The following is a 16726-nucleotide window of genomic DNA, read 5'->3' as shown; positions in this document are numbered from 1 at the left end:
CATTAATTCGTTGGTAGACGTCATATATAATAGACCCATCAATTTGCTCATAAGTTTCTTTTAGGTTAGTCCAAACTTCCACCAAGACGTAGAGAGAACCTGGCTAACATATAAGTTTTATGACACAACCTAAAAACTTGGACAAAACTACAGCAACAGCCATATGCCACTATCTATCCTTTAACTCATCGTTCTGATCAGTCCGAGAACAAGAGTCATTCACAAACCCTAGCTTATTCTTAGCGTTAAGGACTAGTTTAATTAGTAGCACTAGCCCATGCTTGATAGTTACTAGTTCCTAGCAGTTTAAAACGAACAATAGCAAATTAACATTACTGAGATCTAGAAAAATAGTAAAAAAAAAATGGTTTTGATACCAACTTAAAAAAAAATTTCATTCAAATTATAAACACATGATCGTAGAAATAGTTTTGAATCAGAGAAAATACAAAAGGAAAGATTAACTCTAACACGCCTCTAGTAAGAAAGATTACAACATATATAAACTAATATTGATTTCAACAAAGAATCTATATAGGTTTGCGATGAGCAAACTCTAACTCTGCAGACCAAGAACTAGAGAGAAAACAAGAGTATCAGAGGGTGTAAGATAAAATGAGAGACAAGATAACACTCTCTCTCTCTCTCTCTCTCTCTCTCTCTCTCTCTCTCTCTCTCTCTCTCTCTCTCTCTCTCTCTCTCTCTAACAACTTATACACCATTGGATCGGAAAGTAGGTTAAACGATCCGAATGTTGAGTAAGAACATCAAACACGAGCCTCGGTCCTTAACTAATGTTATACCCGTCCGGTGGACGGTTGACCGGTGTAATAAAAATTATTGACTTTTTCTTTCTTCTATATCGGCATTCTATAATTTTTTTCCGATATTAGCACTATACAATGATAAATCTACCCAATTAATAAACATATGAATGAAAAAACATTAAAAGAAAATAAAATAAAAATAATAACAATCCATTAACACACAATAAAATAAAAACGTATGCTTAATGTGTATTAGCTATATTATTCTGACAAATGACAAAAGTAACGATTATCAAGCAACGAAGCATTCTTACAGCATATTGTACATTGGACGAACTTCTACTCGTTTGTAACGTCTACATCAATGTTGGTTCCAACAATAGTGTAATGTGTATCTTTCATAATTATATAATGGAAATAATTTTACTATAATTTTTTTGGGAAAACTTCATTTATATCCTTATAAACTTTCATAATTACGTATTTATCCTTGTAAAATTTTAAATTACATATATATCCTTATAAAACCTATAAAATTACATATATATCCAAATAGTTAATTTAAACATATTTAATTTAATGAAATAATAAAAACACTATCTTTAAATTAAATTATAACTAATTTACCAAAATATATTTGCAATCTCTTTTATAATCAAGCATCTTATTCACAATATGGTTATCTACACATAATCGATTAGAAAAACTCATTGATTGCATATTAAAATTTTTAAACAATATAGTTCATCTCCTTTAATCGATTTATGAAACCTACAATTATTCTTTTTCTAAACAGTTTTGTTCTTCCTCTGCTTTCAGTTATAACTACACAAGTAGATGACAGAAAAAAAAAATTATAATTTCAATGTGGGTTTCAATATTTTTGTAAGGTTTCATAAGGTAAATAGGTCGAAAATAGCAATGTGGGACAAAAATAATATTGTAATATTACAAGTTAATTATACTTTTAATAAAACAAAAAACTTAAGATTGTGTTTTTTTTAAATATAATATGATTAAATTAAGCATTTGGATATATATGTAATTTTAAAGGTTTTATAAGGTTATATATGTAATTTTAAAGGTTTTATAAGGTTATATATGTAATTTAAAATTTTACAAGGATACACGTAATTATGAAAGTTTATAAGGATATAGAAGAAATTTTCCCAATTTTTTTTATCATAGTAATAAGGTAATATCTCAATGACACATTTCTGTAGATCACTGTATAAATTTGATACAGTGGTGACAGTCAGCAATTCAACTTATCACCATAGACTTACTTCATAAGATGTGATGTGAAGATATATATGTGAATCCTTATGAGAATCATACACATAAGCAACATTGATCAGAAATCACCCAATCAAACATATATTTGATTTAGAAATCGATTAGTTTATAGGTTCATAAAATCAATCTAAACAAATTGCCATCAAATTCAATAATTGAAGGGAACATAATTGACCACTTTCAAAACAATTCAGAAGATTTCAATGTTCCATTACATGAACAACTAACATGAAAAAATCCAAAGGCTATGAGGTTTTTCTAACATATTTACTAAAAATATTTACATACGTAACAAAAGATCTTTCTTACTCAAAAATACATACAATGTCCATGAAGATCATCAAATGGGTTTTTCTTTGCACCTGGTTGAAGTAAAGAAAATAAACTCATAATAGACAATTTATTATCAATAATCAACCCCAATACGTAAAAACTATAGATCGATTTTACTTTCTTCTATAACATCGTATTTTCATGTGTTACAATTATAGCATTGTACTATGAAATTCATTATTTTTTGTACTTATATTTCCCAGGTGACACCTCAGACATAAATGAATAATAATGAAGGAAATTAAGTAATCTAACCACTTTTTAACATGTATTTGAAAAAAATAACCTATAATTTTTTTAGCAAAAATAATCACTTAGTATGGAATGGATATTCCGGACAAAAAAAAACACATTTTTTTACCGATTCTGGAACGGCATTACGAATTCCAGACCAACATTCCTGATTCTATGAATTGCCAAATAAATCTTTGATAATTCATTAATTTTAATAATCAACTAAAGGTGTATGGGTTTCTGTGATAACATGTGTGCAATTACGTTGAGGGTCATTAGACCAGAAACAAACGAAGACACAAGAATGGTTCAAATTGCCAAATTATAACATAATTTTTATTATTAAGTGGTAGATAACCAACTTATAACCAGTTCATAAAAGTATTAGTGACATAGAATATCTGAATTGAGAGACAAAAACCGATTAAATTTTACAATGAAATCCATTACCATAAAAAAACTATGAAAGAAAGTCTAGTATATCTATGTATGGATTATGAAATATCGTCCAATATTGTGATCCAACCCACCAACAAAATGACAGATGCAAGGGCTCTTATACTGAAATAACAATGATATAAGCTCATCATTCTCTGTAAAAAAGTTTTGTGGTAAACTTATCAATTATATATGAATGATTGAATGAAGCTTGAACCAACCCTTTAGTATCAAATAAAAGACGGTCAGTGATCCCAGAATCGACATGCATCTGAAAAACAAAACATAAAAAATACATATTTACAAAATAATGATAAATAAATAAAATTTTCTTTTAATTTAGATGAAATATAAAACATAAATAAAATTATGGTTTTCTCTTAAATTGACTAACTAACAGAAAGAGTGAAATACACCAACTAACTTAACAGACCATAAATCAAAATATGTTGATTTGTCATATATCTTTTTTCTATTAATTTGATCAAACATATCATTCATTAATTTGTCATATAATAACTAAATATATTAGCTATTGTAGTTGAAGAGAAAACCATGTAATCAATGTCATCACTAAAATGAAAGTGTATAGCAACTTAAACCTGGAAATAGCCATTATTGAATTAAGAAAGCTTCATAAAAAGAAAAAAACAAAACCTAAATTAGAGTTCATCTCGATCGATCAAAGCACAAGAAATCCAATTGGTCTTGCTTCCTGAATAATTAAAAAATCTAATTGATTCCAACTATGAATAAAAATGGAGATACCCAATTGAAAACTCAATTAAGAAAACCCAGAACAATACTTTTTTAGGGGAAACAAAAACGTGAATTCAGTCGATCTTTTGAGAATGAATCAAAAGAAAATTTCAAACATTGGAAATCAGAGGAACCCGAGTTTCATTTTAGGTGATTAGGTGGTGGTAATGGAATTCAACGTTAAATGGTTCAAAGGAGAAGGCAACTTCCATGTCTAGGGTTTTCTAATAAGTATTAGGATGGTTCAGAAAAGATAATAAGTAATACAAAAGAGCAACAACTGGAAAACAAATGATTTGGATATTCAAAAAACTTTCGGTTCTGGATTGAAGCAATATAAATCTAATCAATATCGGTATGAATGTGAAATTAAAAACTAACCCCAGATGAGAAAATCCAAAATCAGATTGATTGTCCAACGACGAATTGTGTTGGGGTTGAAACACACTTTTATTCAGAACTAGAACAAAAGAGAAGAGCTTACACGCTCAATATTACAAGAAAAAGAAACAACCCTCTAATACTCACTCTAAGTATTACACACTACACTCTCTGTTTGTGGTGTCTTACAACTGAGGTTAGAGCCTCTATTTATACTTAAACAAGCCTATAATTACTACTGCTACCATTTATTGTGTTCATTATGTGAACATACGAAGTTGCCATTTGAGTTCTTATTGTCAACAAAGGAGGGATTCATTTGTCAACTAAAGAGGGTGGTACAGCTACTCATGGCAGGTTCACACCCAAGTAGGTTTACACTCACATTCTCCCCCTTAAACCGAACTTGGCTAGAGATTCGTCACGCCGATCATGTTTCGCATTTCACTATGTTTCATGTATGCTAAAGCCTTTGTAAAGATGTCCGCCCGTTGATCCTTTGAGTTGACATATTCCACTATAATTTGCCCACGTTCAACACATTCTCGTATGAAGTGATAACGAATGTCAATGTGTTTGCTTCGACCATGAAACACATGATTTTTCATCAATGCGATTGCTAACTTGTTATCGACATATAAGGTGATAAGCATAATATGATGTCCCGTGAGCTCCTTCACGAGATTAGCAAGCCAAATGGCTTGACATGCTGCTGTTGTAGCTGCTATGAACTCGGCTTCACACGTGGACAAAGCAACAGTCTTTTGCTTTTGGGATTGCCAAGTTATCGCATTCCTTCCCAGATAGAAAATCATTCCACTTGTGCTCTTGCTATCAACAGGGTCACCTCCAAGATCACTATCGGTAAAACCAACCATATCTTCAATTTCACGACCTCTTCCATAGTTGATTCCATAATCAACGGTTCCTTTTACGTATCGCAAGATGTGTTTCACAACTTGGAAATGCAAAGTAGTCGGTTCCTCCATGAAACGACTTGCAATTCCAACCGAAAATGACAGGTCTGGTCGAGTGTGAGTCAAGTACCTCAAACAACCTACCACTCGCCTATATTCAGTTGGATCAACTTTTTCACCATCTTCATCCTTCTTAACCTTCAACTTAGGTTCCATTGGTGACGTTGTCGGATTGCAATCCAGCAACCCAAATTGCTCTAAAATCTTCTTTGCATAAGCCGTTTGTCGCAAAGATATTCCCCACTTCTTTTGCGAAACTTCGATTCCAAGGTAGTAAGAAAGTAATCCCAAGTCACTCATTTCGAATTCTTTCTTCATCTGTTCTTTGAATTCGACAACATCATTAGTGTTCGACCCGGTAATGATCAAGTCATCAACATAGACACCAACAATAAGAATTTTGTCTTTTGAGTTCCTTTTGTAAACAGCTGGGTCTTGTGAACTTTTTGTAAAACCAAGCCTTTTTAAACTTTTATCCAAACGAATGTTCCAAGCTCGAGGAGCTTGTCGTAGACCATAAAGATCTTTATAAAGCTTGAACACCTTGTGACTGTTTGCTTTATCAACATATCCTTCTGGTTGGGTGACATAAACCTCCTCTTTGAGATCTCCATTGAGAAAAGCCGATTTGACATCGAGATGGTGGACAACCCACCCATGTTGAGCTGCTAAGGCAAGAATGAGCCTTACGGTGTCAAGTCGTGCTACCGGTGCAAAAACTTCATCAAAGTCGACTCCTTCCTTTTGTACAAATCCTTTTGCTACAAGTCGAGCTTTATGCTTCACCACTTTTCCCAAGTTGTCTTTCTTCACTTTAAACACCCATTTCAAACCGATTGCTTTGTGTCCGGATGGCAAATCGGTAAGTTGCCATGTTTTGTTCTTCTCGATTGCATCCAACTCTGTTTGCATAGCCTCCTGCCATGCCTTAGAGGTTACCGCCTCTTTAAAATTCAAGGGTTGATCCGCTGCAATCATCAACAATTCTCCGGGTTCAAGGAACACATTTTCGGTCTCAGAATAAATATCGGTTAACGGACGCAATCCCCTTGGCCCAATCTCACTAGAAGGGCTTTCCATATGGGGCGAGGTTGAATAAAACGGGGCTGAGACAGTAGTATGTGGAGCTAGTTCAGGCTCGTCAAATTCAGCATATGGTTGTCCAACTTGGATAGCATCGATTCCTGGGCTGTTTGGTTGTTCCAGATTGATTTCGGGGTCATTTTGAGGTGTTTCGAGGTGTATTTGGGGTTGTGGTTCAATTATGGTAAAGGTCTTAGGAGTCGCCATCTCTTCTTCTTTGTTTTTGTACCAATTCCATTCTTCTTTTTCGTCAAAAACAACATCGCGACTAACTCGCAACTTTCGGTCTTGCGGATCAAACAAACGGTTGCCTTTAGTTCCATCTTCCACACCTAAATACACCATCTTCTTACTTCGATCATCAAGCTTCTTCAAGTGACCACCTACAAGTTTAGCAAAAGCAACACAACCAAAAACTTTTAGATGTTCAAGGTTGGGCTTTTTGCCAAACCACGTTTCATAAGGCGTCTTGTCGGGAAGTACTTTTGTTGGCAGGCGGTTGAGAAGATAAACTGCATGTCTAACCGCTTCTCCCCAAAACTCTCCCGGAACATTTCTACCTTTGAGCAGACTTCTTGCCATGTCCATAATGGTCCGATTTCGCCTTTCTACAACTCCGTTCTATTGAGGCGAATATGGTGTCGTAAGATGCCTTTGAATACCATTTTCTTCACAAAATAATGAGAATTCTTTTGAAGTGAACTCTCCCCCTCGGTCCGTTCGAAGTGTCTTTATTTGATAACCCGAATTCTTTTCAACCATCAACTTGAACCGTTTGAAAGCGCTCAAGGCTTGAGACTTCTCCGATAGCATGTAAACCCACATCCACCGGCTAAAATCGTCTACTAAAAGGTGAAAATATTTACTCCTTCCAACAGACGTAGGTGTGATCGGACCACATAAGTCCGCATGAACAAGTTGTAGAGGTTTTTGAGCTCGAAAAACTGCATGATCCGGGAAAGGAATTCGGGTTTGTTTGGAAAGAACGCACCCTTCACATACTTGGTTTGGGTGCTCAATCTTTGGGACTCCGATTGCCATATTCTTTTCGGACAACTTCTTTAAGGCGAGAAAGTTAACATGACCGAGTCTAGAATGCCATATCCAAGCTGGTTCGTCTTTTGTTGCTAAAAGACAAGTCGGTCTAGCGGTCCTTAAAGGAGTTTTATATAACCGGTTTGGGGATCGTTTAACTCTCAAAAGTAGAGTTTTGTTTCTGTTAAACAATGTCAGATCCGACCCATCCATTATGACCCGACTCCCTTCCTCCGTCATTTGTCCAAGACTAATAATATTGTTTTTTAGACTTGGAATGAAATATACCTCATTAAGGAGTCTTTGGTCACCATTTTTTCTATCGAATAAAATCGACCCTTTTCCCAAAATAGCGACGGTCGAACCATCCCCAAATTTCACATGGCCCGTAACGTGCTCATCTAGTTTGCGAAACTTTGAGCGGTCTCCAGTCATGTGATTGCTAGCACCGTTGTCGAGATACCATACCTCAGACTCGACTCGACTTTCTCCCGATGCAAGAAGATTAACACAAATCTTCTCTCTTAGAGACACTTTTTTGTGTGCATGTTCTTGTGAGGTTGCCATCATTAAAATAGGCTCTTCTTCGTTGGCTTGAGTGATGTTTGTCTCCTCACCTCGATTCTTGTTTGGACACTCCGAAGCATAATGACCAAATTGTTCACAAGTAAAGCATTTGATTTTACTTTTATCCTTTCGAGAAGGATTATGGTCATTCCGATTTGTATTGTACTCGCGACCACCTCATTGGCCACGTCCACGACCTCGGCCTCGTCCCCGGCCTCGGTTACCATGTCCTCCTCGTCCTCTTGAAGTGTTTGACGAGTTTCTCTCGCCAGTTTGCTTCGAACGAGATGCCCACTCGGCATGTGTAAGCAATAGAGAAGGTCCTTCTTCTTTTTCTCCATAGCTTCGAAGTCTCTCTTCATGGGTCTTAAGACGACCCACAACTTCTTCCACCGTCATATTCTTCAAATCTCCGAATTGCTCGATCGATGTTACGATTTGTATAAATTGTATCGGTACGGCTCGCAAAAACTTCTTCACAACCGTAATTTCTTCAATCTTTTCACCTAGAGATCGAATACCGGTTACGATAGTATTCAATCTCATGGAAAAATCATCTACCGATTCACTGTCTTTCATCCGGATCACCTCGAAGTCACTTCTCAAGGTTTGAGCTTTAGCCTCCTTGACCCGATCGGCTCCCATGTGCATCATCTTGAGCGTTTCCCATGCTTATTTAGCTGTGTCCTTCTCAGCTAACATCAGAAGTACGTCCTCTGGAATTGCTTGATAAATAGCCGCAAGAGCCATCCGATCTTTACGTTCGTCCGTTTCTGCATTTTTAATTACATCCCATACTCCTTGTGCTTGTAAATTCACTCGCATTTTTATGGCCCACACCGCGTAGTTCATCTTCGTGAGCATTGGATAGTGTAACGTAACGCTACCGTCTTTCCCGGTCCTTTGAAAACTTTCAACTCCGGCTTGAGAAGATGACGAGGTTGGTGTAGTCATTCTTGGCATATACTTGGGCATACACGAGTAAAAAAATTTTTTTTTTTTGAAGTACGGGGACCAATATGAACTTTTCAGAAGTTCAGGGGGCAAACAGAACTTTTACAGAAGTAAAACAGGGGCTAAATTGAAATTTTTCTGAAAAACGGGACCAAAATTGCAATTTTTCTGAAAAACAGGGGCTAAATTGCACTTTCCGGGAGAACAGGGGCTAAACTGCAATTTCCAGAACTTTGGTCAGATGCTGACGTCACTGCTGAGGTCACTGCTACATTGCTGCTACAGCACCTGCTACAGTGTCGTCTTCTCCGGCGAACCCTGGTTTTTCCGGCGACTTTTCCGGCAGATTTGACCAACTTTGACCGGTGATTTGGAGGCCTTCCGGTGGTCAAAAAATTCAAAAAAAAAATATATTTTCGGAATCCTCAGAACGAGACCTTTCCAACGGTGTACTCCGAAATTGTTTTTGAGACAAAAAAATTTCGACCAAAAAACAGAGAATGCTTCCCCCGGAGCTTAACCAAGCTCTGATACCACTTGTTGGGGTTGAAACACACTTTTATTCAGAACTAGAACAAAAGAGAAGAGCTTACACGCTCAATATTACAAGAAAAAGAAACAACCCTCTAATACTCACTCTAAGTATTACACACTACACTCTCTGTTTGTGGTGTCTTACAACTGAGGTTAGAGCCTCTATTTATACTTAAACAAGCCTACAATTACTACTGCTACAATTTATTGTGTTCATTATGTGAACATACGAAGTTGCCATTTGAGTTCTTATTGTCAACAAATGAGGGATTCATTTGTCAACTAAAGAGGGTGGTACAGCTACTCATGGCAGGTTTACACCCAAGTAGGTTTACACTCACAAATTGAACCTTTTTGTATGAAAGATTAAAAAACAATCAAAAATGAAAAGCACCAAACCAGATTTAACCGTAGCATGAGAGAGATTTACCTGCTGTTTAAGAAATCCATCCATGGGGATTCAGAGCTGATACCATGATTCAAACCCCATATAAGGATTTAGGGAAGAATGCGTTGTCACTAATCCTATTCTATATTGTATTCACCTCCATCCGACACCATCGATCTTCATATCTTCTTCTTCCCTGCAATAAATCGAAAACAAAAGAGTCAATAATCGGTACAAAATAACTGACATTTATTTTGGGAGAGATTGAATGTTATATATAACAGCAACAAAGGTCGAAGAGGAGGGAGACATGACCAGGGAAGACGCAACATCATACAAAACCGCTAGGAACCGCTGCTACGGTTGAAGAACCTGTGTAAATAGGTAGAAATGTGCAGGAGGTTAAACAAACATGTAGAAGGTTGAATGTGGCACTGATAACTTCTTCTCCCATATATGTGTCTCTGATAATGGAATCGACCTCTGCCTTATTCATCAATGTTCTCAGGAGGTAGAATCAACTTGAACCCATCAACATGGGATGCGCTTCTTGATTCGTTTATATGCAGAGAGTCCGAGAGATTAGGGGAAGTCATCGGATGTGTGTATCCCAACAATCAACTTGTGAAGGAAGAAGGAACCACCGGAGTCCATTTTGCCCTTCTTTATAGGTGAAGAACATCCGAAATTGGGGGAGAGTAGACTGAATGTGGCACCAATAACTTCTTCTCCCATATATGTGATAACTTCTCCGGTAGATAGGTAGAAAAAGGTTTTCCAATAACCTGCAACAAACACCAAGAACAATCAGAATCCATTAATGTATGTTTTCAGTACGTCGAAAGAAAAAACGATAAACATGGGAGAGAAGAAGATGAAGAAATAATTATAAAGAAACGACAACAGCGTAACCTCTATTTATTTATAGGCAAGGAGTTCCGAGAGGAGTTCAAGGAGCAAGGAGTTTAGGAATCATGGAATCGTGTGGTCGGTATAAAACTGATTTGCAATTCTTCAATAAAAATGATTCGCAGTTATGCAGAGTGTGGAGTCATGGATGCATGAAGAAGGAACGAAGAAACTGAAAAAAAAAAAACCTAAGGAGTTTATGCGGCTGAAATCAAAAGTTGAAGAGATCCAAGGACTCAAAATCATGAGACAGTTATTCATTCGTGACCCGCGCTTAATAATAATAATAATTTCTACAACTTCTCACTTTTGGTCCTACTCTTGGCTTGTATCAACACTGCAGGTCCAACCAGATCTCCTACAAGCCCTGAACAGTGAGTCCAATTGTATTGCAGACCAGGCCCACGAACAAATATGTAACACATGGAAAAGTGCAATGTCCTATATCAACTTGTCCAAATTAAATCCAAACAAATAAATTTGATTCTTTCAAAATTAAGATCGGATAATAGGCATATATTTCAATAAAATTAATTTTGACAACTCATTGGTCCTCTTTTAAGATTATTTGGTGAGCACTCAACATCTTGTTATTTAATGGTATAAGTGAAGTAGGGACGTCGTGCATGCTTTTATTTTTAATTTATATAGAAATCTTAGTGGTTGCTTTTATGTCTATATTATATCGGACTTAAGTTCTATTAACAAATTCAGCCTCTAAAACACATTCATCAGGAACATTATCCATCTTTAAGTGTAACCATAAACACATGATATTGCAAAACAACATACAGGACCATACATCTAAAGTGTCATACACCAACTACCAATTATATGCTCAAACAAAATTGTAAAAGGCCAAGTCAACAATTGATTATGTGTGTGAATGGAAACCGAAAACTTAATATCCCTATAATTGTTTAGTATGAATATTTCACCAGTTCACACTCATTTTTATTTTTATTTTTATTTTTTAAAATAAAAAGTTCACATTCATTTGACCAGCTATTTCTCAAAAATCAAAAACTCATTAGTCATATATATACAAACAAATTTTTTCGGAAAGAAAATAATTTCACAAGATTAAGAAAATGTATTACAAAATTAAATATCAATTTTTTCTAGTGGCAAGCCACCCAAATTTGAAATGTGGGGGTGGGGTTCAATCCTACGAACTATCAATTAAGAGAGTTTAAAGATATGTTTGGAAAAAAAAAAAAGTTGATAGTTGCAAGCTAAAAGTTAGAAGTGTTAGTGTAAATTTTTGAAAAATATCAAACAACATAAGGCTTACGTGCTCAGCTCAAGCAAGAAGAAACTAGAAAGTCATTCCTTTCTTCCTTTGGAAAGTGGGGAGTGACCTCAAGTGTGCTAAATATACTAAGATGAAGCTACATGAGCTCTTGCCTATAACATTCCATCCGCAACGCAAGGCCTATTTGCTTTCGTAGCAAATTGATAAGTTGTTACTTTCACTCATATAACTATATGGTTTCTTTCATCAACCCCCAAATAATGAATAAAAACGAAAATAGATATTCATCCGAAAGAGATACAATTGTCAAATTGGGGAAGAGGAACGAGAGGCATCCCTAAGCTTTCTGGCTCACTAGTAGGTAACGAGGATATTAAAAAAGGGATCATTTCACCTGCCCATGCATTCGTATAAATTCTTCCTTCTTTACATTATCAACCCACCGTTACTAAAGTTTGAATGTCCCTTCGAAGTCTTGCACACTCTTTTTGATTGGGAGCGAGGTGGGCAACCTCAATCGATGCTGGCGCCTAGGGCAGTGCCTCTGGAGCCACCCCCGTTCTAGAGCCAGCGGGTTCTTAATTACCTCCCTCTCATAGTTAAAAAAAGTGCTTAATCTCAAATAAATCCATATCCTTTAGGTTGTTTAAGTAGGTTGGCTGACAGAACAACCATAGGAGTACTCCGGGATATAAACCAAGGTAACAAAAGTGGAGCATATGACGATGCCACCCTTTTTCATTTCGTGGAAGTCCTCGATAAAGGAAAGGGTTGTAGGTGATGGCGTGTTCTGCTTCTTATCTACAGAGGGGCGTTGAAATCCTTTCTATGCGTTCGTATGTGGCAGCTAGTATAGATGTATAAAGGCAAACTGAACGGGACTATATTAATATAATAGGCGGCAAAGCAGATGTAACACTCCAAAAATCACAATAAATTTAAAATTTTCAAAAATCAACCATTCATCAACATTGTTGTAACGCCCCGATTCTCAGGTATTGTTTAAATAAGAATTTAATTGGTTTCAAGGCCTACTCGACGAGTTGGTTGCCCTACTCGTCGAGTAGCAACGGGCTTGGTACGCGTGCTTAGTGGCCTACTCGCCGAGTCCATAAAGGGACTCGACGAGTAGGAGCTGGCAGATGAAACCCTAAATCCCGGGGTTTTGCACCCTATTTAAGGAAGCATAAGCCTCCTTTGGCCTCTTTGCAGTCCTTTGAGAGCCCTGAAAACCCTAATTCGTGTGGTGCTTCATTCTTGTGTGTCTAAAGCTTTGGGGAGGAGATCTTTGGAGAAGAAGAGCTTGGAGAACAAAAGGCTAGGAGCAAGGAAGTGTGGGAAATCAGAAATCTACCTCAGATAGCATCATTTTGAGGTATCAAGTCGTCACCTTTTCTCCTTTTTCTTTCTAGACCTCTTTTGGTGGAGATCTAGGGTTTTTATGGTTTGGTTGAGATGGTAATGTGGGAAATGAGCTAGATTTGAAGTTGTAACTTCATATCTATACCCTTCTTGAGTTCTAGAGTCATAAAGCTCCGAATTTGGTCATGTATGAAGCCTCTTTGAGTATGAAACTCCCAGTGTGAGCTTGGATTTGACATTAAGAGCCTTTGAAGCTATGTATGCACGTAAAGTTTGCAACTTTACGTGAAAAGAATGCCTTAGAAGCTTGGATCTGTAGTTTGGAGCCGCTGCATGGCTCAAATGAGTCTGTATGGCAAAAAGGGCTGAAGGGACTCGGCGAGTCGCATGGTCAGCTCGGCGAGTCACATGAAGATAGACATGAACTCGTCGAGTTGGAAGAACAACTCGGCGAGTCCGATGAAGATTGTCATAGACTCGACGAGTGTATGAAAAACTCGGCGAGTTGGATGAGGTTGCCCCAAATTATGTATGCGCGGGTAACTGTCGAGTTGCAAGAAGGAAGCTTGACGAGTGGCCTTAGGGTCTCGATCGTAACCCAAAGGAACTCGACGAGTCACTCAGGTGACTCGGCGAGTGGGTTAGTACTTCAAGGAACTTGGCGAGTAGCCGGGGGTACTCGACGAGTCAAGGTCAACATGGACTGTTGACCTTGACTGATGACTTTGACTTTAACCAGGGTTTGATTAGTTGGCTTATGGGGTACCTTGAAGGGTTGGGAACTTATGGGTATGATTATACTATGGTAATAGGTGGTGGAGTTTGTGGCAGTGATCCGATGGTTGAAGTTTATCTACCGAGTCGACATCTGCAAGGTGAGTTATCCTCACTATATCGATAGGGTCTAAGGCACCAAGGCCGGCCCTTTAGTTGTTATCGTTATGGTATGCTACATGTGGATATGATCTGTTAGATCAGAATCAGGATAGACAGTATGTTATGCTCTTATGATCCGTAGGGATTGATATGTTAGTGACCTGCTAGGTCAGTGCTCTAGTAATGAGAGATTGCTATGTTTGGTAATCAGTGAGATAGATATGTTTGATGTTTGTATATGCCAGTAAATGTTAGTTATGCGCACATGGTCATTTGCTTGTTGCTTGGGTTGAGGCGGTCCTGCTTTGTGCTGAAGGCCAACACACCCTATGAGCGGTCCGGGAAGACTGTAGGCCCACGTGGCGGTCCAGTCATGCTGAAGGCTCGGTATAGATTCAGTTGGACTGTAGGCCCTGTAGGGCGGTCTAGTCAGGCCGATGGCCCAGTTTTCATGTTGATTGATTGATTATTACGGATATGGTATTATCAGTGTGGTATTGGTATTTTGGGGGTAGCTCACTAAGCCCTCGGGCTTACAGTTTTCAGTTTATTGTTTCAGGTACTTCAGGAGTTCATGGCAAGGTGAAGGCGTGACCATACCGCTCCTCATCCTTATGATCTGGCTTTTGGGACACTCTGATTGAATAATGAATTGAAAACATTTTGTAAACAATACTATTGGGTTTTATTTATGCTTGAAAAGTTTAATTTTGGCGTAAAATTTTTGGATGTTACAAGTTGGTATCAGAGCCTTGGTTTGAGTGAATTGGGGGAAACACACGTGTGAACCCAATCTCAAATCAAGGAAATTTTCGGAATAAATTCTAAAATGGTTTTCAAAATAAAGGATGGAGGATGCAGAGGGTACGATCAGCCGGAGCCTGTAAGTAAACCCCAAAATACCATACAGTTATTATGATATGTTAGAACAGCATGCTAGTGCTAGGCTAGGGATCTTCAGGAATCGCATGATAGACTTGCCTGATTATATGATGCCTACTAGCCTAGGGTTTCTTGTATATGGAATTGACATCATTACTATAATCGTTAGTGTAGGCGTCACGACTGTGCGTAATCAAGATCTTATAGCCTGAGAATGTTTGATCCAGTTTACGGATAGGATTGGATATTCGAAAGTCTATTGGGTCCAGTGTTATGTACGACTAGCCTGCACTGGCACTGCAGGGGTTGATGAAATTTTCATGGATGTGTGGGTTGTGAGGAGCGGTGAGATCAGTTGTGGGATAGGCGATGTTTCCCTAGGAGTAAGGGTTGAGCGCATATTATGTTGATGATAGTGTTAGGGTGTTGTGGGGATACTTGATACAAATATGGGTAGGTGTGGAAGGTAGTATGGGCCCGTACTACTGAAAGCACAGGACCCATACGCGTAGCAAGGAAGTCACAACCCCTAGGGTTTGTGGGTTTTGGCCTCCCGATATTATGTTATTTATCTGATGACTTGAATATATATATATATATATATATATATATATATATATATATATATATATATATATATATATATATATATATATATATATATATATATATATATATATATATATATATATATATATTTCAGTATGGTGGTGACGAGACGTGTTACTACTGGATCCGGGTCAGGATTAGGATCAGGATCAGGATCGGGAGACGGAGGGTCGGAGGTGCCGATAGCACCTGAGCCCATGGTACAGATAAGGACAGAGGAGTTGGATGCCAGGATCCGGGCGATTATGCACGACGAGATTGCTGCAGCGTTCCGAGCGCAGCTGCCAGAGATGTTTGGGTCGATTAAGACCGCGATGGTTGAGTACTTTGATGAGCGATATGCATCTCTAGCAGAGACAGCTGCCGATGCAGCCACTTTGGCCGTAACTACGACAGGGGTTGGAGGAGGAGCCGACAGGGCTTTCCAGTACCTGGACTTCGATAACACGAAGCCCCCGACGTTTGATGGTACACAGGATGCGATCAGGGCTATGAGGTGGTTATCTGATGTGGAGGGATGTTTCTTCACGTGTTCTTGTCCTGCTGACCAGAAGGTCAGGTGTGCCATGAACCTGCTAAGGCTTGGGGCAAAGGACTGGTGGAGATTTACGACAGGGTCGTACACTGATGATCAGCGAGCTGCTATTACTTGGGAGCAGTTTCGGGATATGTTCCGCACCCGCTACGTTCCACGCGTTGAGCGGGAGCGGCTTGCTCAGGAGTTTTTGACATTGAGACAGGATGGAGAGTCAGTGATGGATATCACTCGTATGTTCACGGAGAGGGCTATGTTCTGCCCGGAGTTTGCTTCAGAGCAGTCTCAGATGACTCGTTATCTGAGCATGCTCAAGACTGATATTCGACAGTTTGTTGCTACGCAACGTTGTGAGACTCTTTTGGATCTTCAAGAAGTCGCGAGGCGGCGCGAGTTGGAGATAGAGCTGCAGTTGAAGGAGCAGCGTCAGGTTCCGGCACAGTCTCAGTCGGCACATAAGCGGTCCAAGACCGCTGATACTCGGACCGGGGGTCAGCAGAGCCGCACTTGTGGAAAGTGTGGCAGGGGTCATTCTGGGATTTGTCGAGCAGG

At 38.3% G+C, this 16726-nt stretch overlaps 1 long non-coding RNA gene across 1 annotated transcript; it reads right to left on the bottom strand.

The window, feature by feature from the left end:
• Nucleotides 1–3023: 3023 nt before the first annotated feature.
• On the bottom strand, nucleotides 3024–10653 carry LOC145122694 (uncharacterized). The gene is made up of 4 exons (XR_013714709.1): nucleotides 10062–10653; nucleotides 9789–9942; nucleotides 3290–3339; nucleotides 3024–3191 (listed from the first exon to the last, which is right to left on the bottom strand). It is a non-coding gene; the product is annotated as an uncharacterized LOC145122694 (long non-coding RNA).
• Between the last annotated feature and the right edge of the window lie 6073 nt (nucleotides 10654–16726).

This window comes from Lactuca virosa, chromosome 6 (assembly GCF_052849685.1).
Source record: "Lactuca virosa cultivar CGN04683 chromosome 6, Lactuca_virosa_CGN04683_v6, whole genome shotgun sequence".
NCBI lineage: Eukaryota > Viridiplantae > Streptophyta > Magnoliopsida > Asterales > Asteraceae > Lactuca > Lactuca virosa.
This window is presented reverse-complemented; position numbering and strand designations above follow the sequence as displayed.